The sequence below is a fragment of the Lynx canadensis genome, chromosome X (assembly GCF_007474595.2).
Source record: "Lynx canadensis isolate LIC74 chromosome X, mLynCan4.pri.v2, whole genome shotgun sequence".
Classification (NCBI taxonomy): domain Eukaryota; kingdom Metazoa; phylum Chordata; class Mammalia; order Carnivora; family Felidae; genus Lynx; species Lynx canadensis.
In genome coordinates this window covers 37,002,848-37,013,702 of record NC_044321.2, presented here as the reverse complement: position 1 = coordinate 37,013,702, position 10,855 = coordinate 37,002,848, and the positions used below count along the sequence as shown (strand labels likewise).

The 10,855-nt window shown below is 38.4% G+C and overlaps 1 non-coding gene across 1 annotated transcript; it reads right to left on the bottom strand.

Moving 5' to 3' along the window:
• Nucleotides 1-3,481: 3,481 nt before the first annotated feature.
• Nucleotides 3,482-3,586, bottom strand: LOC115507937. Its single transcript, XR_003966855.1, has one exon. It is a non-coding gene; the product is annotated as a U6 spliceosomal RNA (small nuclear RNA).
• Nucleotides 3,587-10,855: the final 7,269 nt, after the last annotated feature.

The following is a 10,855-nucleotide window of genomic DNA, read 5'->3' as shown; positions in this document are numbered from 1 at the left end:
TCATCTCATAATTTCCCTGTGGTTTACCTGAGTAGGAATGGTGACTAAAATACAGCAGTGGAAAGTCTGACCGTATTCGTTTTCCATTTCTGCATGACAAATGACCACAAATTTACTAACTTAAAACAACACACATTCATTATCTCACAGTTTCTGTGGGTCACAAGTCTGGGCATGATTTAACAGGGTCCTCTGCTTTAGTCTCTCACAAACTTGCAATTAAGGTATTGGCCAGGACTGGGTTCCCATCAGAGGCTTGACTGGAGAAGGATTTTCTACCAAGTTCCCTGGCATTGTTGCCAGACTTCATTTCCTTGTGGCTATAGGGTTCATGGAAGCTTGCTTCTTCAAAGTCAGTAGTGGAGAGAGAAACTTCTGGCTAAATGGAGTTTAATATAACATCACACAATCATGGGAGTGACAACCTATCACCTTGACACATTCTATTGGTTTAGAAATAAGTCAGAGGTTTCACCCACACACAAACAGAGGATAGAGAATTATACAAGGGTGTGAACAGAGGGAGGTGAGGATCTTAAGAGCCATGTTAAAGTCTTCTATGGTCTTCCCTCTGGCCCCCAGTGATTATTCATGTCTCTCTCACATGGAAAATACATTTACCCATGTCCAAAGTTTCCCAAAAATCTCATGGCATTAAAGCATCAGCCCAAAGTCCAAAATCTCCTAATTTAAATCAGGTCCAAGTATAGAGGAGGCTCCTGGGTGTCATGACTTAAGCACAGCCCTGGAGCTACAATTGCTTTCCATCTGCAGATCTGTGAAACTAAAGAGACACATTACCTGCTCTCAGCATATCCAACGTACAATGGTGAGAAGGCACAGCACAACGGCTGTAGACATTGAAGTTCAAAAAGGGACAAAATGGGGGCACCTGGGTGGCTCAGTCAGTTGAGCATCCGACTCTTGATTTGGGCTCAGGTCATGATCCCAGAGTTGTGGGATCGAACCCTGTGTCAGGCTCCATGCTCAGTGTGGATTCTCTCTCTCCCTCCCTCTACCCCTCTCCCTACCCTCTAAAAAAAAAAAAAAAAAAAAAAAAAAAGACAAAATGGAAAGTAAAAAGGAGTCAGTCAATGGTCCACAGCCATATTGAAATCCAGCCAGGCAAATAATGCAAGTTACTTGATTAGATTTCAGTCTGGGAATCATTCTTCATGGCTCTCAGCTCCACCCTCTGGGCTCTTGGTTCTGTGGTCATTGTCCTTCCTTTTTTTCATGAAAGCTAGCATGTGTTTTCAGCTTATTAGTTTTATCAGCCTGCTTCCTGCCAGTGTGATTTTGGGGATCCAACAACCTCTCCATTTTGTACTCTCTTTTTCCTTTTCAGTTCAAGCTGGCAGTGTTTATTATGAAACAGTTTTCTCGGGAACTTTGTGGGTGTTCCATGGATTTCAAAGGGGTTTACTCCAGTAGACAAAAGCCACACCCACAGATTTTTTCCAAACAATCCCTTCTCTATTTGGACCTCTTGTTGAGAGGGCATAGAAGCTTTTGAGAAAGCCTCCAGTTTGATTGAGAGGATCTATGATTGATCCTCCCTCCATCTCTTGAAACAATCCTTTGTATGACTTAACACTCTTTTTTACCTTTCTGATGTTCTAGCAAGAGCTTGTAGGGTTCCACTCTTCAACATTTTCTCTAGATGAAGCTGTCTTAACATTAGCATCTTTTTTGCCATCTGAAAAGACTGGGTTTCCAAGATCATCAAGTCCTCTTTCTTTTTTGTTCTTCCCTCAATGTACTTCTCTCCTCTCACATTTTACTCCAAGCACCAAGAAGAAAGTAGGCAATACCTTTAACACTTCACTGGTGAATCTCCTTAGTTAGATAATCCAGTTCACTACTTATAAGTCGTGCTTTGCATATAACAATAGGAAATCATTTTTCTGAGCCTTCAGCCCCTACATAACAAAGATTCTCCTTTTCGTTTCCTAAAACATATTCCTTACTTCATCTGAGCCCTCACCAACAGCATCCTCCAATTCCAGATTTCTACTGGAAAAATCTACTAGCAGTCCAGCAGTCTGCTCAAGGCAATTTAAGCTTTCTCTATAATGTTCCTCCAGATTCTTCCAGAGTCTATCTACTGCTAAGTTGCAAAGCCTACTTTTTGTACCAAAATATGTATTGGTTTTCTATCACTGAGTAACAAATTACCATGAAATTAGCAACTTAAAACAAGATTCAGTTGTTATCTCAGTTTCTGTAGGTCAGAAGTTAGGATATTGCTTACTTTGGTCCTCTGTTTAGGGTATCACAAGGCTGAAATCAAAGGATCAGCCAGGAATCAGAGGTTTGAGTGGGGAATAATTTGATTCCTAGCTCCCTCAGGCTACCAGAAGAATTCATTTTCTTGGGGCTGTAGGATTAATAGGATCTTGCTTCTTCAAAGCCAGCAATGAAGAGAGAGAGAGAGACAGAAAAAGAAAGAGACCACTAGCAAGATGGAGTCTTATATAATGTAACATAAACACTGGGATGACATCCATCACATTTGTCATATTTTATTGATCAGAAGCAAGTCATAGGTTTTACACACATTCCAAAGGAGAGGATTATATAAGGACATGAACACAAGAAGATAGAGATTATTAGAGTCACCTTAAAATCTGTTTGCCACACTGAACTTTTTCAAAATAGAACAAACATAATTTTCAGGGGAAGAACCCCTTCACGTTAAGAACATGTGTAAATTAAAACCCAGGAGCTCAAGGGTGGATGGAAAGAGAAAAGCAATTAAGTACGGAAAGAAATTTTTTTTTTACGTTTATTTATTTACTTTGAGAGAGAGAGAGACAGAGAGAGCGAGCTGGGGAGGGGCAGAGAGAGGGAGAGAAGAGAGAATCCCAAGCAGGCACCGCACTGTCAGCATAGAGCCTGATGCTGGGCTGAAACCCACAAACTGTGAGATCATGACCTGAGCCAAAATCTAGAGTTGGACGCTTAACTGCCTGAGCCATCCAGGTGCCCCTGGAAAGAAATTTTTTAAAAAGTTTCACTATAGATTACTAAGGGAGGTGTGGAGGATGCCTTGCTAATAAAGATGATGTAGAAAGAAGGAAAATATCCTGAAGGATAAACTGGCTAGGGAAAGATATGTAGGTGAGGCAGGACTTAAAATGTACTTTGGATGATGGATAGTATTTAGAGATGAAGGTAGCATTTCATCACGTAGTGAAGGCATGAAGACCACTTGGAGCTGGGAACCAACATGGAACATTGAAGGGACAGCTAGGAGACTGAAGTCATTCGATGGTTCTCTAAAGTGGCTACACATTGGAATCATCTGGAAACATAAGAAAATACTGATTCCAGGCCCATCAGTTTGGTCTCTATAGTTGTCTTGGTTTTCCTCTTCCCCCCACCCATGTTCATTTGTTCCGTTTCATAAATTCCACATATGAGTGAAATCATATGGTATGTGTCTTTCCCTGATGTATTTCACTTAGCGTAATACTCTAAAAATATAGAAGGATTCACGAATTTGTGTGCCTTCCTTGCCCAGGGGACCATGCATATCTCTGTATCGTTCCAATTTTAGTATATGTGCTGCCGAAGTGAGCATTCTTTCTAGTTTCTTAAGGTTGAAACTGATGCCATTGATTTGAGACCTTTCTCCTTTTCTAATATAGGTGTTTAGTGCCATAAATTTTCTCTAAATATTATTTAGTGACATCCCACAAAAAGTTGTGCTTTCATTTTTATTTGGTTCAAGATACTTTTTAATTTCTCTTTTTATTTCTTTTTTGACCCATGAGTATTTTAGAAGTGGACTAGTTTCCTAATATTTAGGGATTTTCTGGAGATTTTCCTATTATTAATTTCTTTTTTTTTTTTTTTTTTTTTTTAATTTTTTTTCAACGCTTATTTATTTTTGGGACAGAGAGAGACAGAGCATGAACGGGGGAGGGGCAGAGAGAGAGGGAAACACAGAATCGGAAACAGGCTCCAGGCTCCGAGCCATCAGCCCAGAGCCCGACGCGGGGCTCGAACTCACGGACCGCGAGATCGTGACCTGGCTGAGGTCGGACGCTTAACCGACTGCGCCACCCAGGCGCCCCTCCTATTATTAATTTCTAATTTAATTCCATTGTAGTCAGAGAATGTACTTTGTAGGTATGAACACTTTAAATTTATTGAGACAACTACTTTAGGGCCCAGCATATGCTCACCTTGGTAAATGTTCCATTTGTCCTTGACAAAAACTATTGTATTTGGGTGGCATGTTCTGTATAAACATCAATTTGGTCATTTTGGTTAGCATTACTGTTAGGCTTTTTTTTCTATCCTTAGTGATTTTCTGTATACTTGGTCTATCAATTATTGAGAGGGGATATTGAAATTGTTTACTGTATTAGTGGATTTATCTAGTTCTTCTTGACATTCTATCAGTTTTGTTTCATGTATTTTGAGATTCTGTTATTAGGTGCATACATATTTTTGATTTTTTACATACTCTTGATAAAGTGATCCTTTATCACTGTGAAATGATCTTCTTTGTCCATGGCAGTATTCTTTGTTCTGAAATCGACTTGGTCTGATATTAATATTGACACTGAAGTTTTCTTCTTATCAGTGTTAGGATGGTATATGTTTTTTCCATACTTTTACTTTGGAACTGTTTGTGTATTTATATTTGAAATGTTTTCTTGTAGGCAGCATATGATCAAATCTTACTTTTAAAATCACATCTGACATCTCCACTTTTTAATTGAGACACTGAGACTACTTACACTTAATATGATTATTGATACTGTTAGGTTTAAACTTATCTTCCTGCTATTCGATTTCTATTTGTTCCATTTGGTCTGTGTTCTCCTTTTCCTTTTTTTCTGCCTTCTTTTAGATTACTTGAATATTTTTTATGATTCCACTTTCTCTCCTGAGTTGGCTTCACTCTGCTTTTTTTTCATTTTAGTGGTTGCTTTGGTGTTTATAGTATACAACTTGAACTCATCACAGTTTACCTTAAAATGGTATTATACCACTTCACATATAGTATAAGAACTTAACAAACGTATATTTCTTGCCTCCTAACTTCTGTATTGTTGTTGGCATACATTTTACTTTTACATATGTTATAAACACTGAACTACATTGTTATTATGTTAAATAGTCCGTTTTGACTTAAAAATCCTTAAAGACAAGACAAACATCTTATAAATTTACCCATGTAGTTACAATTTCCAGGTCTTGTCATTTCCTTATATAGATTTTTTTAAAGAATTCTCTCCTCTCAGTTTTTTTAAGCTTTATTTATTTGAGTAATCTTGAACTTGAACTTGAACTCACAACCCCAAGATCAAGAGTCAAATGCTCCTCCAACTGAGCCACCCAGATGCCCCTCTTTGTAGATTTCTATTGCCATCTGGTATCATTTACCTTCTGTCAGAATGACTTCCTTTAACACTGCTTATAGTGCATGTGTACTGGTGATAAATTCTCTCAGCTTTTGTATCTGAAAGATTTTTATTTTGCCTTCCTTTTTGAGAGATATTTTCACTGGCTGTAGAATTCTAAATTGACCTTTTTTACTTCCAATAAAATATTGCTTCATCTTCTCACTTGGTTTTCCCCCACAAGAAATTTGCTGTCATCTTGATTTTTGCTTCTCTGTATATATGCTTTTTTCTCACTGTTCTTAAGATTTTCTCTTTATCACTGATTTTGCAAATTTATTGTCATATGCTTTGCACTATTTGCTTTCATCTTTCTTGTGTTTGGGGTATGGTAAGTTTCTTGAATCTCTGGGTCAATATTTTTCATAAAACTTGGATTTGGAGGCCATTATTTTTTCAAATTATCTTTATTCTCCTACTTTCTTTTCAGAAATTTCAATTACACATGGGTTAATACACTTGCTGTTGCTCACAACTAATGGGTGCTCTTTTTACTTTTTTAATGTTTATTATTATTTGTATTATTATTATTGAGAGAAAGAGAGAGAGAGGGAGGGATGGAGGGAGGGGCAGAGAGAGGATGAAACAGAAGATCTGAAGCAGGCTCTGCACTGACAGTAGACAGCCCAATGTGGGGCCCGAACTCATGAACTATGTATGAAATCATGACCTGAGCTGAAGTTGGACGCTTAGCCGACCAAGCCACCCAGGCACCCCTTACTTTTTAAAATTATTTTTTTCTATGTGTGCTTTATTTTGCTATGTCTTTGAATTCTGCAAATAGTTTCTCCTCCAATGACTAATCTGCCATTAATCCTATTTTGCATCTCTGACATTGCTGTTTTTATTTCCAGAATTTTGATATCTCTACTTAAGTTTTGAACATATGAAAGACAGTTATAATAACAGTTTTAACATCATTGTTTACATATTCTAATCAGTTTACCTGTTCTGGGTCAGTTTTGATTATGTGATTGTTTTTGTCATTATAGGTCATGTTTCCCTGTTTTGTTTTTGTTTTTGTTTTTGCAAGCCTGGCAATTTTTGATTAAATGCCAGATATTCTGAGTTATGTTTTTAAAATGTATTAGGGGTGGGACTGGAACTATGTTGTCTAACACTAATTATCCCTTCTTTTTGAGGTAAAGCCCTTCTGTGTACTCTGGCTGATGCTTCATGAATCATGAGGTTTTCCAGTATAGCTATGGGGATTACTCTCAACTCACTGTGAGCATTATAAGCACTGTTACTTATAATCTTTTTCGGTGGTTCTTTCCCCAGCCTTAGAATTTTTCACACTTGCATGCACTGATCAATATTCTGCTAACTACTCAAGAGTGATGCCCCCACAAATCACCAAAGTTCTCTCTGTGTGAAGCTATCTCTTCTCTGATACCCTGTCTTGCAAATTCTAGCCATATTCTTTCTAGACTCTCATGCACATCTCCTTAACTCAGGGAGCCCTTCTGGCTCTGCCTCAGTTCCCCTTCTCTGCACTTCAACCTGGAAATTCTTCCAAATCAGTAAACTGGGCTAGTCATTGGGCTTACTGCATTTGTTTTTCATTTCTCAGGAATCACTGTATTTTGCCACATGATAGTCAATGTCTTAAAAACCATTGTTTCATAGGTTTTGTCCAATTTTTGGTTGTTTCTGTTGGGTAAATAAATCTGGTGCTTATTACTCCATTTGGGCTGGAATTGGAAGTCTAACTAGTTGTTGCTAACCACATGGATTGTTTGCATGTCAGAAAGTGATAGTTTGAGCATTTTACATATCAACACAATTTATTGTAACTTACATGTTGGCATTTGACTGTGTTTTAGTTATGTTCTAGAAATTGGTGAGCTGCTTTTGGTTGACATTTAACCCATTTTTTTTTCTCATTTAAAATAATGGGAAATAGGTTCCCGGTTAGCATTTTTATGTAGTATGTCTTATTTCCTGTAATGGATTATTGATGCTAATCGGGAAATGCCTATATTTGGCTTAGACTTTTCTTCTTTCACATGAAAATTCTCCTAGAAGTAGCCTGTCTGGGAGACATGAAGTTTTCAAAGACAAGTGTCTTCTGTCTTTCTTCTCCTTTGTGTATGAATTTCATCTCCCTCAGAATTACCAGATGGAGCATTAGTCATCAAGTCCACATTCCAACAGCTCTTAGCTAAGTCATCCCACTTTTAATAGATTTCTCTAGGAGCCTATCCCATGCTTTTCTCTTACTGTGGTGGATAGGCCAACCATATCTTCAAGAAATGGCATACAAATGTAGTCTTTTCATCAGTCATTTATTGCCCTGAATAAAACTAGAGTTCTGTTGTTAAGCCATAAGGAGAAAAGGGACATGGATAAGCCATTAGGAGTGCCTGCGAAATTTGACAATGGACATGAATGACAGGCTAGGTATTATGAATGCATTTTGAACATGGATATGTCATAAGGTTTAAAGAAGATTTTTCTGGAAGTGTAGAGCCATGGGTTGTAGAATGGCAGAGGCTGGTGACAGTCTCCTATTTGGTCTCTCCATGACAATAATCCAGGAATGCAGCATTGAAGGCCAACAATGGAACAGATAAAGGAAATTCTTCAAAATACTTATCCAAGGAAGAAACTTTAGGAAGTACTAGGTGGCAGATGGGATATAAAGGGCAAGTAGGGCAAAAAGAGTGTGTAGCAAAGAAAGACTAGATTATGAAAACTCATGGAGTGTCAGAAAACTCATGGAAGTCGCTACTCCACATCTGGTAAGTTGGGTCCTGCCCAGGACTTGAGACAATGACGTCTGCAAAAATGCACTGAAGACTCTCTATTAGCAATAGGACTGTTGAAATAGACTGGCACTAACACATCTGGAGTCTGTGGTGACCCAAGATGGGCAGAGTACAGCTTGATATGTACAGTAATCCCCATCAAAGATGGCCAGCTCATTGAGACCATGAATGTCCAAGCCTTTGTTTCCATGTCCCCACAGGAGTTCCCTCTAGGATAAGGAGCTAATCCTAACCCCCAGCCCTGACGTCCTTAGAGCCTGCCAGCTTCTGTATCCAAAGCCAGTTCTATCTTTTGCCATATCAAAGATATAATAGGAAAATAATAAACATGTTGTAGTAAAAGAGTAAATATCTGTAGTCAGACCGGTCAGGACAGAATTATTGGTCAATATTTTGTCAGTTGGATGACATTGGGTAGGTTACTCTTTTTCTCTGAGCCACAGTTACTGATCTGAAAAAGGAGAATAATTATAATAATACCTGCCCAAATACTTTTTTTTTGTGAGACTTAATCATGTTTGTCAAAGAACGTGGCAATTGAAGAGCTCAGACTTTGGCCTTGGCTCAGTCCATTTACTTGATGTATCAACTCTCAAGTTGCTTCACTCCTTTGGGTCTTAATTTCCTTATCTGTCCTTTTACAGAGCTTAAAAACCAGTTTTTGGCATATAATGTCTGCTGAATAAATATTTGTTAAATAAAATTCTGTTGGATCTATAAAACAAAACGTTTCATTTAGATTAGCATTTTCCAAAGTATGTGTTGTGAGACGCTGATGAATTGATAATGCATATTACAAAAACCCAGGAAGATATTGTCATTGGTGACACCCACAAAGCCACCATACCTATTTTTTCCTGTCTTTAAATATCCAAACTATTAATATTTACTTAATAGTATTTTATAGAAGAAGCCACTGTTCATTTGCCTCTTTTGATTTTCAATCAATTCTTGCCACTGCAATCTATTTGGATATAGGGGGACATTGACTTAGCTAAATCATAATTAGATATTAGTTGATGGCCCTAAATTGGACAGCAATTTTCCTGAAGGCAGGGACTCATCAACCTGTGAGCTTGTCCTTGCCCCTGATGTGGAGTATAATGGGAGCGGGAGACATGCTTGCTCCACAGATGGTTTAATTTGTACACCTGGTAGTCCAGTTGCTCAACCAATTGGCTTCCTTATTGAAATGACAGCTAATTTAAAAGAATAAATGGCTATTTAATAGAATGGGAAACCATTAAACCCAGAACCTTCTAATAAAGACTGATTCTTATGTAAGTCTTATGAAGTGTTAATTACTGGCTCCTGAGAAAAGGGAAGAATGAAATATTGCCCGTGGAGTGCTTGTTGCCTCACTGTGAACTCAGACTCTACCTTGAATAATACTGACAATGCTAATAATAATAAAAATGCTGCTGCTGCCCCTTTATTTTTCAGTTGTACTTTGTGGTCTCAAAACCATGTAAATTTGGAGAAGTAACTGAATACAAAGGAAAGAGAACAGGTTGTGGATTCTGTTAGATCTGGGTTCAAATCCAACCTCTACTGTCTGTGTTCTCAATGCTACCATCTGAAAAATGAGAATAACAATACATATTATAAATGTTAGGGACTTATTAGAGCCCCCCCCCAAAAAAAAAGAATTGAAAATAAGGAAAATAAAAATCGTGTTTGAGAATGAACCTTAAACATCAACACCGTGACTCATTGCCCGATAGTCCTAAAAATACAAAATGGCTGTGAGACCTGGTAACAAATGCAATCAGAATAGCAGCTGCAGTTAGCTATGGAAACATAGCAGAACATTACAAACACGATTGTCCAAATATCAGAAAAGGGAGACAGAGTATGAGCCAACAAATTTCGGACGTTTCCTGCCCAACAGGATAGACTATACCTAACATAGAAATAAAGGTGCAGTAGATTAAAAGCTCCTCGCGTCAGAAGGTAGAGTGTATTCCTCCACCCTTGAATACAGGTTTGTCCGTGTGACTTGCTTTGGCCAATGGGACACTGGCAAATATGGCACAAGCAAAGGTTTGAACAGTGCTTACAGAGTGAGGCTTGCCTTCTCTTGCTGCTGATATCTTTTCTCATCATGTGAATAAGACTGGAGGATGAGAGCCTACCTGTAGGGAGGCCTCAACTGTTCAGCCATCTGAACCATCACATTTGAGGCCCTGTACGTACGAGTGAGGCTGTCCTAGACCATCTAGCCCCAAACAAGGAGAACCACAGAACCACAGCTAACCCACAGCATTATGAAGAATGGTTGTTTGTTGTTTTAAGTCATTGAGTTTTGGGGTAGTTTGTTATACCACATCAGACACCAGAAGACTTTTTAGCTTTCAGTATTCCAGTCCCAGGGGTGAGGTCATCCACTCTGTATATATGTATATGAATGTATCAGGCAATTTTACGTTGACATCATCAAAGACTCCATTCTCCTCACTTCTCTTACCCTGAGGCCATGCTCACCAACAAATGTCTAATCATGATCTGGCCTGTCACATAGTTTACCTAGGTGGACAATGGACTGACCACATGAACCCCAAGGATTCCTAGCCCCTGGTAAGGCAATTATTTATGACAAATTAATGACGTGTCTTCTGACCAAGGTTTGGCTTCAGGAGTGTATATCCTATGTCTCTAAACATT